This window comes from Rhamphochromis longiceps, linkage group LG2 (genome assembly GCF_057381845.1).
Source record: "Rhamphochromis longiceps isolate RC_006_pf linkage group LG2, R_longiceps_female_GT1.1, whole genome shotgun sequence".
Taxonomy (NCBI): Eukaryota; Metazoa; Chordata; class Actinopteri; order Cichliformes; family Cichlidae; genus Rhamphochromis; species Rhamphochromis longiceps.
The window spans coordinates 32,461,413-32,471,969 of record NC_140558.1 but is presented as its reverse complement, the minus strand read 5'-3'; the positions used below and the strand labels follow the sequence as shown (position 1 = coordinate 32,471,969).

The 10,557-nt window shown below is 41.2% G+C and overlaps 2 long non-coding RNA genes across 2 annotated transcripts; both read left to right on the top strand.

The window, feature by feature from the left end:
* The first annotated feature begins 3,877 nt into the window (after positions 1-3,877).
* Positions 3,878-8,812, top strand: LOC146677549 (uncharacterized). The gene is made up of 2 exons (XR_014913828.1): positions 3,878-4,683; positions 5,970-8,812. It is a non-coding gene; the product is annotated as an uncharacterized LOC146677549 (long non-coding RNA).
* On the top strand, positions 4,698-5,968 carry LOC146677550 (uncharacterized). The gene is made up of 2 exons (XR_014913826.1): positions 4,698-5,513; positions 5,552-5,968. It is a non-coding gene; the product is annotated as an uncharacterized LOC146677550 (long non-coding RNA).
* Positions 8,813-10,557: the final 1,745 nt, after the last annotated feature.

Sequence of the window (10,557 nt, the reverse complement as noted above, 5' to 3'; positions counted from 1 at the left end):
TTATAGCCTGCCATTTCTTCAGAAAGTAATCCTGGATAGCCCCTGTAAGACCAAAATGGTTCTTAAGTTCAATGTTTTCTGTAAGACTTGGAAATTTATTGAACAAAAGAACGTTAAGACTGTCTAACTGACCCGGTTTGACCCATGTTGGTACGATCGATAAAGAAGGTCGTTTAATCTTTCATTCAGGAGGAATCAAATCAGCTGTGGTCCACACGCACACAAACCACATGTGCAAACAGAATCTTTCCCAGAAACTAGCAGCTTTACAGGTGCAGAAGAGGAGTTCATAATGAGACGGGGAAAAGCAGATGGGCGAGTTCCGGGAACACTTCAGTTAACCAGATAAAGAACAAACTAAGTGAGCAAGATGAAGCCCAGAATTACATGTTTATGAAGAGAAACAACATAAACATGTGTAAACCGCCTGGGATTTTTAAGAAGACACCTTGAGGGTATCTGTAGGCAGCATTTCCTGTTTGGAAAAGCAACAGCCTTTATTTCCAAACAGGTTTCCTGAAGGATGTGTTTGGGTTTTTTGAGTTTGAGCAAATGTTTAAGCAGGATCTGAACCAGCACTAGTAAAAATATGACTGACCTTAGCTTGACAAGGCCTCTGTAAAACAGCAGAGCGCTTTAGATTTTGTGATAAAGAAAAAGAACTAAAGGCAAAGCAAGTCTTGCTTCAAGCAAAAAAGCCTCTCGAGGTCCAAATCTATATTATTTGGCGACATGAACAAATATGTCTCATGGTGTACTGAGCCTGGTTATTGTTTGTTTGTTATATTTTATGTGGATTCTTTTTTAAAACTGACTCATGGCTTTGGGACTAGCTAGTAAATGACAGCAATCCTGGTTCATTACAGTGCTGTACTCAGTAATGTACTCCACAGATCACAAGTGGTGAATAAAAAATGCAAATCACAGAAAACACCACACAAGAAAATTTAATTAAGTAAGACTTCAGTTAATTGTGAACCATGAATTTGATTAGATTACAGTCATCCACATAAATATGCATTTTCAAACCGGACAGCTTGTATGCTTGTTATTTTGTCCACTCCCTATAATTTGATTTCTTTTTCTCAATAATTTGCAAACAACGTTTTCTTGGAAATAATCATCTTTCTGTGGAAAATTGCACTCTCTGCCCTTCAGAGGACAACTGCTGTATCCAACCATTTCCAAGAATCCCTCAGGCAGCACATTCAAGCTCCCTTCAGCCGCAAAACACAGCCATCCTCCTGTGACTGTCTAATTCTTAGTGAATACACAAGTGGTTGTAAATATGGGGCTAATGATGGTGAGAAGATATGCATAAAACAAGACTGAATAGATGTGTTTTACATCAGCTTTAAAAGTCCAGACTTGCAGCTTTGTGACAGTGCTGACATTATCTGTAACCAGTCACACAGTGTTGTAAGCTGCATATAAACTGTTAGATGAATGAACAATTCACTTTTTTGAATGAATAAGTATTAAACTTTAATACTGTGGTAGATACGGATCTGCTTTTTTTCAAATGACATTTATTAAAAAGCACAAAGCTGTATTGTAAAAAGATTTTAGAGTAAGTAAAAAGCCCATGGGTTTTAGCAATCATAACCACAACCTTTAACAAATGTTGGTTAAAAAACACAAAAAGTAATTCAAAATTTTTGTAAAGCTTGGAGAAAGAAATGGGCGGTTGATTTTACATTTTGGATTTTTGGACTAACTAACAAGGTAGCTGTCTTCAGTTTGAATTTTGTTATCCAAAAATATCATGATGTAGCTGCTAATTGGAAGTTGTTCTGAATGTTGAATAGGACTGGTCCCTATATTGCGCTCTTCTGCTCAAACTGAGCACTCCAAGCGCTTTATACAACTTGCCTCATTCATCCAAGTACTTTTTTCTATGCTCGTTCTATGTAAGTGCTTACTATCTAACATTCACACTCCAATAGAGGCATCAGAGAGCAACTGAGGGTTAGCATCTTGCCCAAAGATATTTGGCATTGAGGTTTGGGTTGAACCACCAACCTCTGGATTAATAGGTGACCTGCTCGACCTCCTGAGCTACAGCGACCCCAGTTCTACACTACACAAATCATATCATATTATGCTCATGTACAGTTGAAAGCTATCAGAAAGTGGGAGCTTGAGAATAATAGCCTCTGGTATGCTCTTGATAAGTCAGCTATTTCCCTGTAAACACACATAGAGCTACAGATATCATCACAGCTGTTGCTTAAAATAATCTTTTGTTTGTTGTTTCTTTCAGAAATTTGCTTGCTGCTGTTTTTGTAAGAACTAGCTCGGTCATTTATGTGCCTAGTGTTTGTCATTAGCAAAATAAGCATCAACTTGTGCAGTCAGTGTGGTGCCTGTTTGTATTAAACAGTCTGAGTGATGTAACTGAGGCAAGCCAGGCCCCATTGTGTGCATGTGTGTGTGAAGCAAATTTAGTTTCTTGTGACTAGTTCATTAGAGGTCTATAAAAAGACAGAAATCTTTCTATAGGCTGATATAGGCAGATGTGTGACTCATTTTATACACGCTGCCTCCAGCACACGCCCTCACACACACGTGCAGTCATCAATACTGTAAGGGGGGAAGTGTTTCCCCCAAACACAAGGGTATATTGTTGTTTAAATACATGTTGGTTTGTCAAGTGTGAGTGAGAGAGAGATAATTGAAGGTCCTCGTCAGGCGATGAGAAGTGGGCTACTGGAAGAAGAAGGCACAAGGTGGCAAGAGATGAGAACAGGGCTGTTGGAATGCTACTACAAAAGTAACCCCAACGGAAGAGGTTACATGAAGAGGAGGTGTGACCTATGGAATTTTCAATACCCGACATCCAGACTGACGACGAAACAACTACTAACTTAGTGTTCCAACATTCGGAAGAAAGAACTGCTATCACAACTGGAGATTGATGAGATACAACACAAATGCTACGGCAAGGGAAAGCCAGAACGTCAGGTCGCGGGGGAGATACAAAAGAAGGAGCACTGAGTGCAAGACGAGCTGACCTGAAATGCAGGATCATGACGAAGGTGGAAACTTGGACCCTCTGTATCCACTTACCAAGACAAAGTGAAGTACCTTCCGAAGGTCTACTAGAAGATGTGAATGCGGCATTATGGACAATCCATAATGCGACCATCACCAAAACCAACTAGCTGATCTACACCATGGCAGCAGTGATCACAGAGATGCTTGGCAAAAAGATAAACAGCCAGAAGAAGCAGTGGCCTCCATGGAGAAGGATAGTAGAGGCCAAGATCAAGGTGGCAGAGAGGGACAACTATCAGAGTTGCAGAAACATGCAATGAAGAAAGTGACGCCTAAGAAGTACAAGCTGCTTATACCTGAGGCATTGGAAACTGCCACACTAACGTTTACAGCCTTAGCCAGTCGATTGAAGAGATATACCAGAAAGACAGATATCATAGCAGATAAGATGAAGAGGCACATGATTTAATACACGAGCAAAGAATTTGTAGGAATACCAGAGGGGTGAAACACCAGCTCCTGGTAGATAGATCCATCCCTGGAGACTACAAAACCAGACTCACCAACCTGTGCACCACCTGGGTCCTGAGGAGTAAACTGAATGGGAAGAACAAAATCCTGCTCATCAACTCCCATGCCCTGCCAGGGATCAGACACCCTGCTGGGATAATAAGCTGGCCAAAGGAGGAGAAGCTAAAGATATCAAGATAAGGAAGCTTCTGACCATGCATAGAAGGGTTCACCCCAAATCCAGCACCCTGAGACTGTACGGTAAGGAGGAAAGCCGAGGACTGGTGTGTCAGAACCACAGTCCAGGATGAGACAATAAATATCTTGAAGTACATCAGGAAGATGGCCACAACTGACCGATGTGATATTATTCTGTTATTATATGTTACCTTATATATGTAATCAAAGTAGTTGAATTAGAATACTGCTGTAGATCATATTATACCCTTTAAAATAGAGTGTGGGATCTGTATGTAGTTTAGTTCTCATTATACTTTTGAGTTAACAGAACATATTCACATATTAGTTCATTAGATAAATGTGCATCACTCTGTATCCTTGATCTGCTGGGAATGTGTTACACTGTTTTCTTGACATGCTTAAATTGTTGAATCATGAAGAGAAGGTTGTAAGCAGGAGACTCTGTGTCTAAAGACAGGGGAGATAGATAGACCACATTCCACACCCCCACCTTACAGAAAGCAGAGAAACAACTGCCGAGGTCATAACTTAGGCGCTGTAACAGAGAAAAAATGTGATGTTTTGGCTTTTACGACTAGCTGGGGGCCACTAGAGACTATAAAAAGCTGAGCAACCCGTCACCATTTTGAGACATGTGCCTGACCCTCTGGTAGCATCTCTCCCGTCCGGACGTTGTAATGCTCTGACTGTTGAATTGTATGGAAATAAATGATTGTTGATTGAGCATTGATACACCGAGTATTGTCCTTCCTTCAGCCCAAAGATTCAAAGAACTGCGTGTTTTCAACAACTTGGTGCCGTGTGACCCGGATCTTTGGTGTGCTGAGGAGGTGTAGATTTGACCTTTGGTGAGATCGTGAGGCGAGGTGAACAGAGGACCGGTCCAAAAATAAAAAGGTAAGCACAGCCTGTTGTATTACAAATACCAAATGTGCATATTGGGCTTTCCAAATTAATCTGTTCGCTGAGTCACATGTATTTTCACAGTAAATTTGTCGGTGTCTGGTTTTTGGCGCAAGATACTAAAAACATAAGTTGAGGCTGAATTCCAGTGTGTTAAATAAACTGCTTCTACCGAGATACTAATAACATACTACGTTGGTCTAGATTGCAGTAATCTGCTTCTACCGAGATACTAATAACATACTACGTTGGACTAGATGCAGCCACTTTACCTTCCACATTTAATTTTGTCTAATACTGGCTTCTGTAGCAATAATACATTAGAATTTATTCTGAAGACGCGGCCATTAGTTCAGTACATTGAAGTCGAGGTTTGAAGTTTGTTTATGGTGTCGGTTACGTCCTGGCTCTTGCCGGCTATGAAATAGAAGTTGATTTAAGGAAAAGCAGATGCTGGCTTCACGGTGCGGTTAAACACTGGCAACGCGAGAGCGAAACACGTCCGTAGGTTTGGTTTATGATACGGCCGTGTTCCGGTGATATGCGGCTGTGAAGTGCAGTAGTGGTTGGTGCTAATTTTAGTACATTGAACAGAGGTTTGACGGTGGTTTGTGGCGTCAGTCGAGTTTTTTTTTTAAGGGCTGCGGTCATAAAACAAAGTAAAATTTTACTTGCCAAGAAGTACATAGAGCAAAACCTGGTTTATGATGTCTGGTATAACTTCGGGGATGCAAGCATCACTTTTATGATGCGACTTTGCCCCGTGGTGGCGGTCATAATCGCAGAGAAAGGGGTATTTTGGTCTATGGTGCAGTGTGCTTTAAGAAGATCTAATAGTTGAGCTCAGAGGTTTCTGTGTAAAATTCCCGCTGAGGAAAAGTGTTGTGTGTGTGAGTGTCAAAGCGCGCTCTGGGTGAGAGAGTGTGTGTGAAGCTGCGAGGCGCGCTCTGGGTGCTGTCTTGTGGGTGAAGCGCGCACTGAGTGAGAGTGTGAGTGAGGCGCGCTCTGAGTGTGTTTTGTGTGGAGTGTGAAGCGTGAACACAGTGACAGTGACGGTTAATGTGTTTGATTAGGAGGACATTAGAGCAAATACACATTTTAGGATCAAAGGTTGATGCCTAGTGTACCTGTGGAACTTTGCCTATGGAGTAGCGACCCTCCTGTCCGTGGACGCGTGGCCAGGACCGGCGTTGTCCGGGTGCTGAGGTGGTGACTTGGGGAGGTGAGGGCCCCCGCATAGCCACGGAAATAACACTGGAACGGCCGTGTAATCACGGGTTCACATTTATTTCCGGACTAGAACAAGACACATTTTGCGAACAAACGTTGAGTCTAGATTAGTAAAGAAATATAAAAAGGTTGAATTCCTCGTTTCAGTGGTTGAAATTGTTGTGTGCCTGTCCCCTGACGAGTGTGAAATTAAAATAAAGAGGGAATTTGGAGCCACATAGAGATAGACGGGCATAATTGGGTGTATTACTCTGTGGTGTAATAAAAATAAAAAGGAGAGATAGTAAGAGGTGTGCAGTGGAGAATTATGGAGGAGTACAGAGAGGAATGTGTTGGGAGACTGGCGTACAGTTTACGCTGTCAAGGTAGGCGGGTTGCCTGCTTATCTGTTTAAAAGTGATGAAAATGAAATTAAAATAAATCTCTTAGTGTGTTAATACAGGAAGCTGCGGACCTGGACCAACTGCCCCCACAAGCACAGCGGCCGAAGCAAAATTATAGGTAATGGGAACCACACCCAGCACGAATCAGCAGCTGTGAAACAGACAGCAGCGAGGAGAGAATTAGAGGAGAAATTAAGAGAAGTTTTAACACATAAAATTAGGGCCAACGGACTTGTGGAGGTTGGGAAGGCGTCCGGAGCATCACAACAAAAAGGTGAAACAAAAACACACACAAGCAGAGAAATCTGAGAGAAAGGCTCCTTTTAAGGTAACGCCTAGTTTGAGAAAAGATAAAATTAACCTGCTTTTATACAAATGCACATACACGCAATGAAGAAACAGCTTACACTCATGAACACGTGAAGATTTTCCAGCAAGGTTAAAGAAAAATTAACATACTTAAATGATGAAGTCTATACATTACTGACAAAGAAACCCTCTGGGTTGCAGGACAACAATTTAACAAAAAAAAAAAAAAAAAAAAAAAGGAACACTGGTCTAACCAACCAGGCAAGACGCAACAAATTTAGTGGTTAAAAGATTCAAATTGTGACATGTTTTCTGTTGATTGATTAATAAAAGTGATTACTGAATGAAAGAAAGTTCCTTTTTTGGGCTTTTAAACATGATCTTAAGAATTTTAACATATACCGGTGTTGTCCTGTCAACTTGGTGGGTTAGGAGTTGATTATATCGGGAGACAAAAAACAAAAAAAGGGGGAGAGAAGGCTGACACAGGGCCTGGCCCCATTGCCTCCCCTCTGAATAACACAGCCAACACAACAACATTTTCCTGTTCGTTTGTTTTTGTTTTTTGTTTGTTTTTGTTTTGTTTTGTTTTTGTTTTTTCTATACATATTTAATTACAGGCTGCTTTGCCGGCCCTGAAAGCCGAGGCTGACTGGACTCCTGCTCTCCCCCATACGTGACACTGACCAAATGCTGCAACAGCTGGACCCACAACAACGACCTGAGAATGTCAACAGACCTGCAGGAATGTGATCTCATGCAGCCGAGACGGAGAGCACTAAACCTAAGGCCCGTTTCACTACACGGGGGAAAATTCCCAGACTGCGTCAGCTGACAGAGCTGTGACGAGACGCCCGCCAAGCCCGAATGAAAAGTAAGGCCGAGCGAAAGAATGCTGACCTTGATAACTTTGCATTCACACTGTGCAGGACAGGGATGGACCAACACGGATGATCGGGTGGCGAAAAAGGGCGTGACCGAGACAAGAGGAGTAACTGAGGACAGAAGGCACCTCAGAATGGACAAAAACACAGAAGAAGATGCAGGTTTCACCTGCGGTGAACATCGACACTGGAGAAAGGACTGCCCCAATTGGGGTCAGAACCAGGACGGACTGAATTTTGAGCAGCAGCAGCAGCAATGGTCGCAAACAAACTGAAAAAGGAGGGGGGCAGGACCCCAGGGCATGCTTCAGGCCGTGGTTTACCCAGAACACCAGAACAGGAAAGTGATGAACACAAACACACACACACACACACACACACACACACACACACACACACACACACACACACACACACACACACACGGGAATGTTGATTCACTGAGAAGTGATGCACACATACACATGCACACGCTTGTGCAATGAAGAGTGATCCACACGCACACACACATACACGCTGATGCAATGAAGAATGCTTTGCTTATGCTGATATGCAAAATGCTGCACACAAACATCCCAATGCATAATTTTTATGAGGAGCCATTGATTTCCATTGATTACCATTGATTACTTAGAATGTGTTATATGTCACCTAGAAGGCATTTATGTAGAGTTAATAAGGTCTAAAAAAGTTTGGTTATGAAAACAATGTCTGTGCGTGATGTCTGTTTATGGCTCAAGGCCTTGACTGAATTCTTTGCTGTGCTTCACACAGCCCTGATGAGGAACAGTGGCACAGAGTGAAATTGATGAATTAATAGTGTAAGTTTTAGGTTGGAGTACGGCATTTTCTGTGATTGAGTTTTAATTCAAGGAGGAACAAAAGGTGTTACGGCACCTGAGGTTCTCATTCCCACACAATATTGTCCCGGCAGGAAGCAAAATGTTCCTGTGAATTTCTGGTTGATTGTTTGGTTTTGTTTAGCGCTAGCTTGATTTTATCAGTGAGCTTTGGCTTGTGTTCTTTCTCGTAAGCGAGAGAGGGATAGTTTTATGCTTGGACATGTCTGCAACGGGCCCTAGTTTGTGTTATTTTAGTAGTAATTTGTTGGTTATGTCTGTTTTCGTTTTTGTTACAGTGCACTGGAGAAAAAACATCTGAGAGGTGTGATCCACCGGTGGGGATATGTTGATATTTTGTGAGTTTATGATTTAACAATCAGCTCTTTAAACCAGGCCTGAAAGATTGAAATTTAAAGCGCTATAAAATATTATTACTGTAAACAGTTGCAAAGTGTGCTTCTCCATGATTGTAATTGGCTTGGGAGAAATTCACTTATAGGGAACACTGATCTAAAAGGATTGCACCGAGTCAATCCGGCCCAAAAAACAACAAGGAATTGTTTTCCTTTAAAATGATGACGTCAACTTGCTGGTGATGGATGCTCGAATAGGTTGCGCGTGAGACTCCATTATCAGCAACATCTGGTATGAATGTGTATGGAGGTATGCATGTGAATGGACTGTGATGGACTGACGACTAAAAGTTTTGACTAACTTGATACTGAGACAATGACTGCACCCACTTTAGGATTAGTAAATGCCAATAAACAATTCATAAACAATTCACCCAGCCGACAAGAGAAGGGTGGATGCTTCGCTTTGTTTTGTTTTGTTTTTTCAGGAGCAGGAGGATAAGAGAGACTGGAGGAGGAGACTCTAGCTTCACATAAGTATGAACTGCAGACTTAACACTGTGGTTGCTGATTTTGAGTTACTGATGTTTGCATTAAGAAAACTGTGCTATATTAGCTGTGTTTTGATTAAGGTATCATGTTATATTATTGGGAATGCCAAATGCTACAGTGGAGAAGACTTTTGATACCACTCATGACTGGAATATGTTATTATTAACCATAGCAGGCCACTGTAAAAAGTCAATTAAATGTTATAGAGGAAAATCGCCAAAATTGAACAATACCTATGAATGACTGGCCACATTCAGAATAGAGATATGCAATAATAAACATTGGTCCACATGATTTAGGTTCTCACTTGAAATAGTAAGTTATTAAATGTAGAATATAATCGACAGGGACATTTGATAGGATGTGGTACTGCAAAAGAACAAGAGCAAAGTAAATAAAGAAAATATTGTGTTTAGTTTGGATAAATTCAAATTAAAATGTACCATTACACTCAGAGGATCAATATGAAATAAAACATATGCAAAATTTGTAGGAAGTACATGACTGATAACTGTTCTGTCCTGAGCGTTTGTTTCTAGAGCACCCACTTGACCACACCAACAGTTTCTCGCCACCGAGGAGGGGTACTTGCAAAAAGAATAAAATAAAAATCTGAGTTTAACAAAACATTTTAAATGTAAATATCAAGCTTACCTTTCTTTTTCCATGAAATGTGCTTGTGGGCACGCCAGCCATTTTGAAAAGGTGGGCAAAACAATTGGCAAGGCCACACCCCCACACATGTGATATAATTTTAAAGGTACTGTTGCCCTCTCTAAGAAACATCAGGAATTAGAGGAGTGGCAAGTAGAGTATGCGAGCTACAAGCAAAAACTAAAATGTGTACTACAGTGTGCAAAAATGAAATACTGGGTCATCAGGGGGTCATGAGGGACATTTATAAAACTAAAAGTCCCACTAACCTTAAAGTGCACTTGAAAAGCCCACACAAGAAGGTTAACCTAGCTTACCTAGAAGACCTCATCAGGGGGAGCACACTCCCCCTCCTTGAAGAGCTCACCCACTCAACCCGCATCCCTAGAAAACAGCTAATCCCAGATAAGGCAGCGTGATGTATCCCGAGACAACAGGACTGGGACATCTAAATAAAGGTGTGAAACAATCGCCTTCAAAAGGTTATCAATTCACTTGAACCAAAATTAGGACCACTCGGTGCGGCAAGAGTTAATAGTTATTAGTCTCAACACCCAAGGATAACCAGAAGAGTATGACTGATATGATGGAACTGGGATTTTGTTACACTTAATTTTTGCAAAACACAAATAAAACTAAATTGAAACTAAGGATTTTCAGAAAATAAAAACTACACTAAACTAGCAAAGAATTGGTAAAAACTGATTAAAACTGATGAAAATTGCAAAACTATTACAAC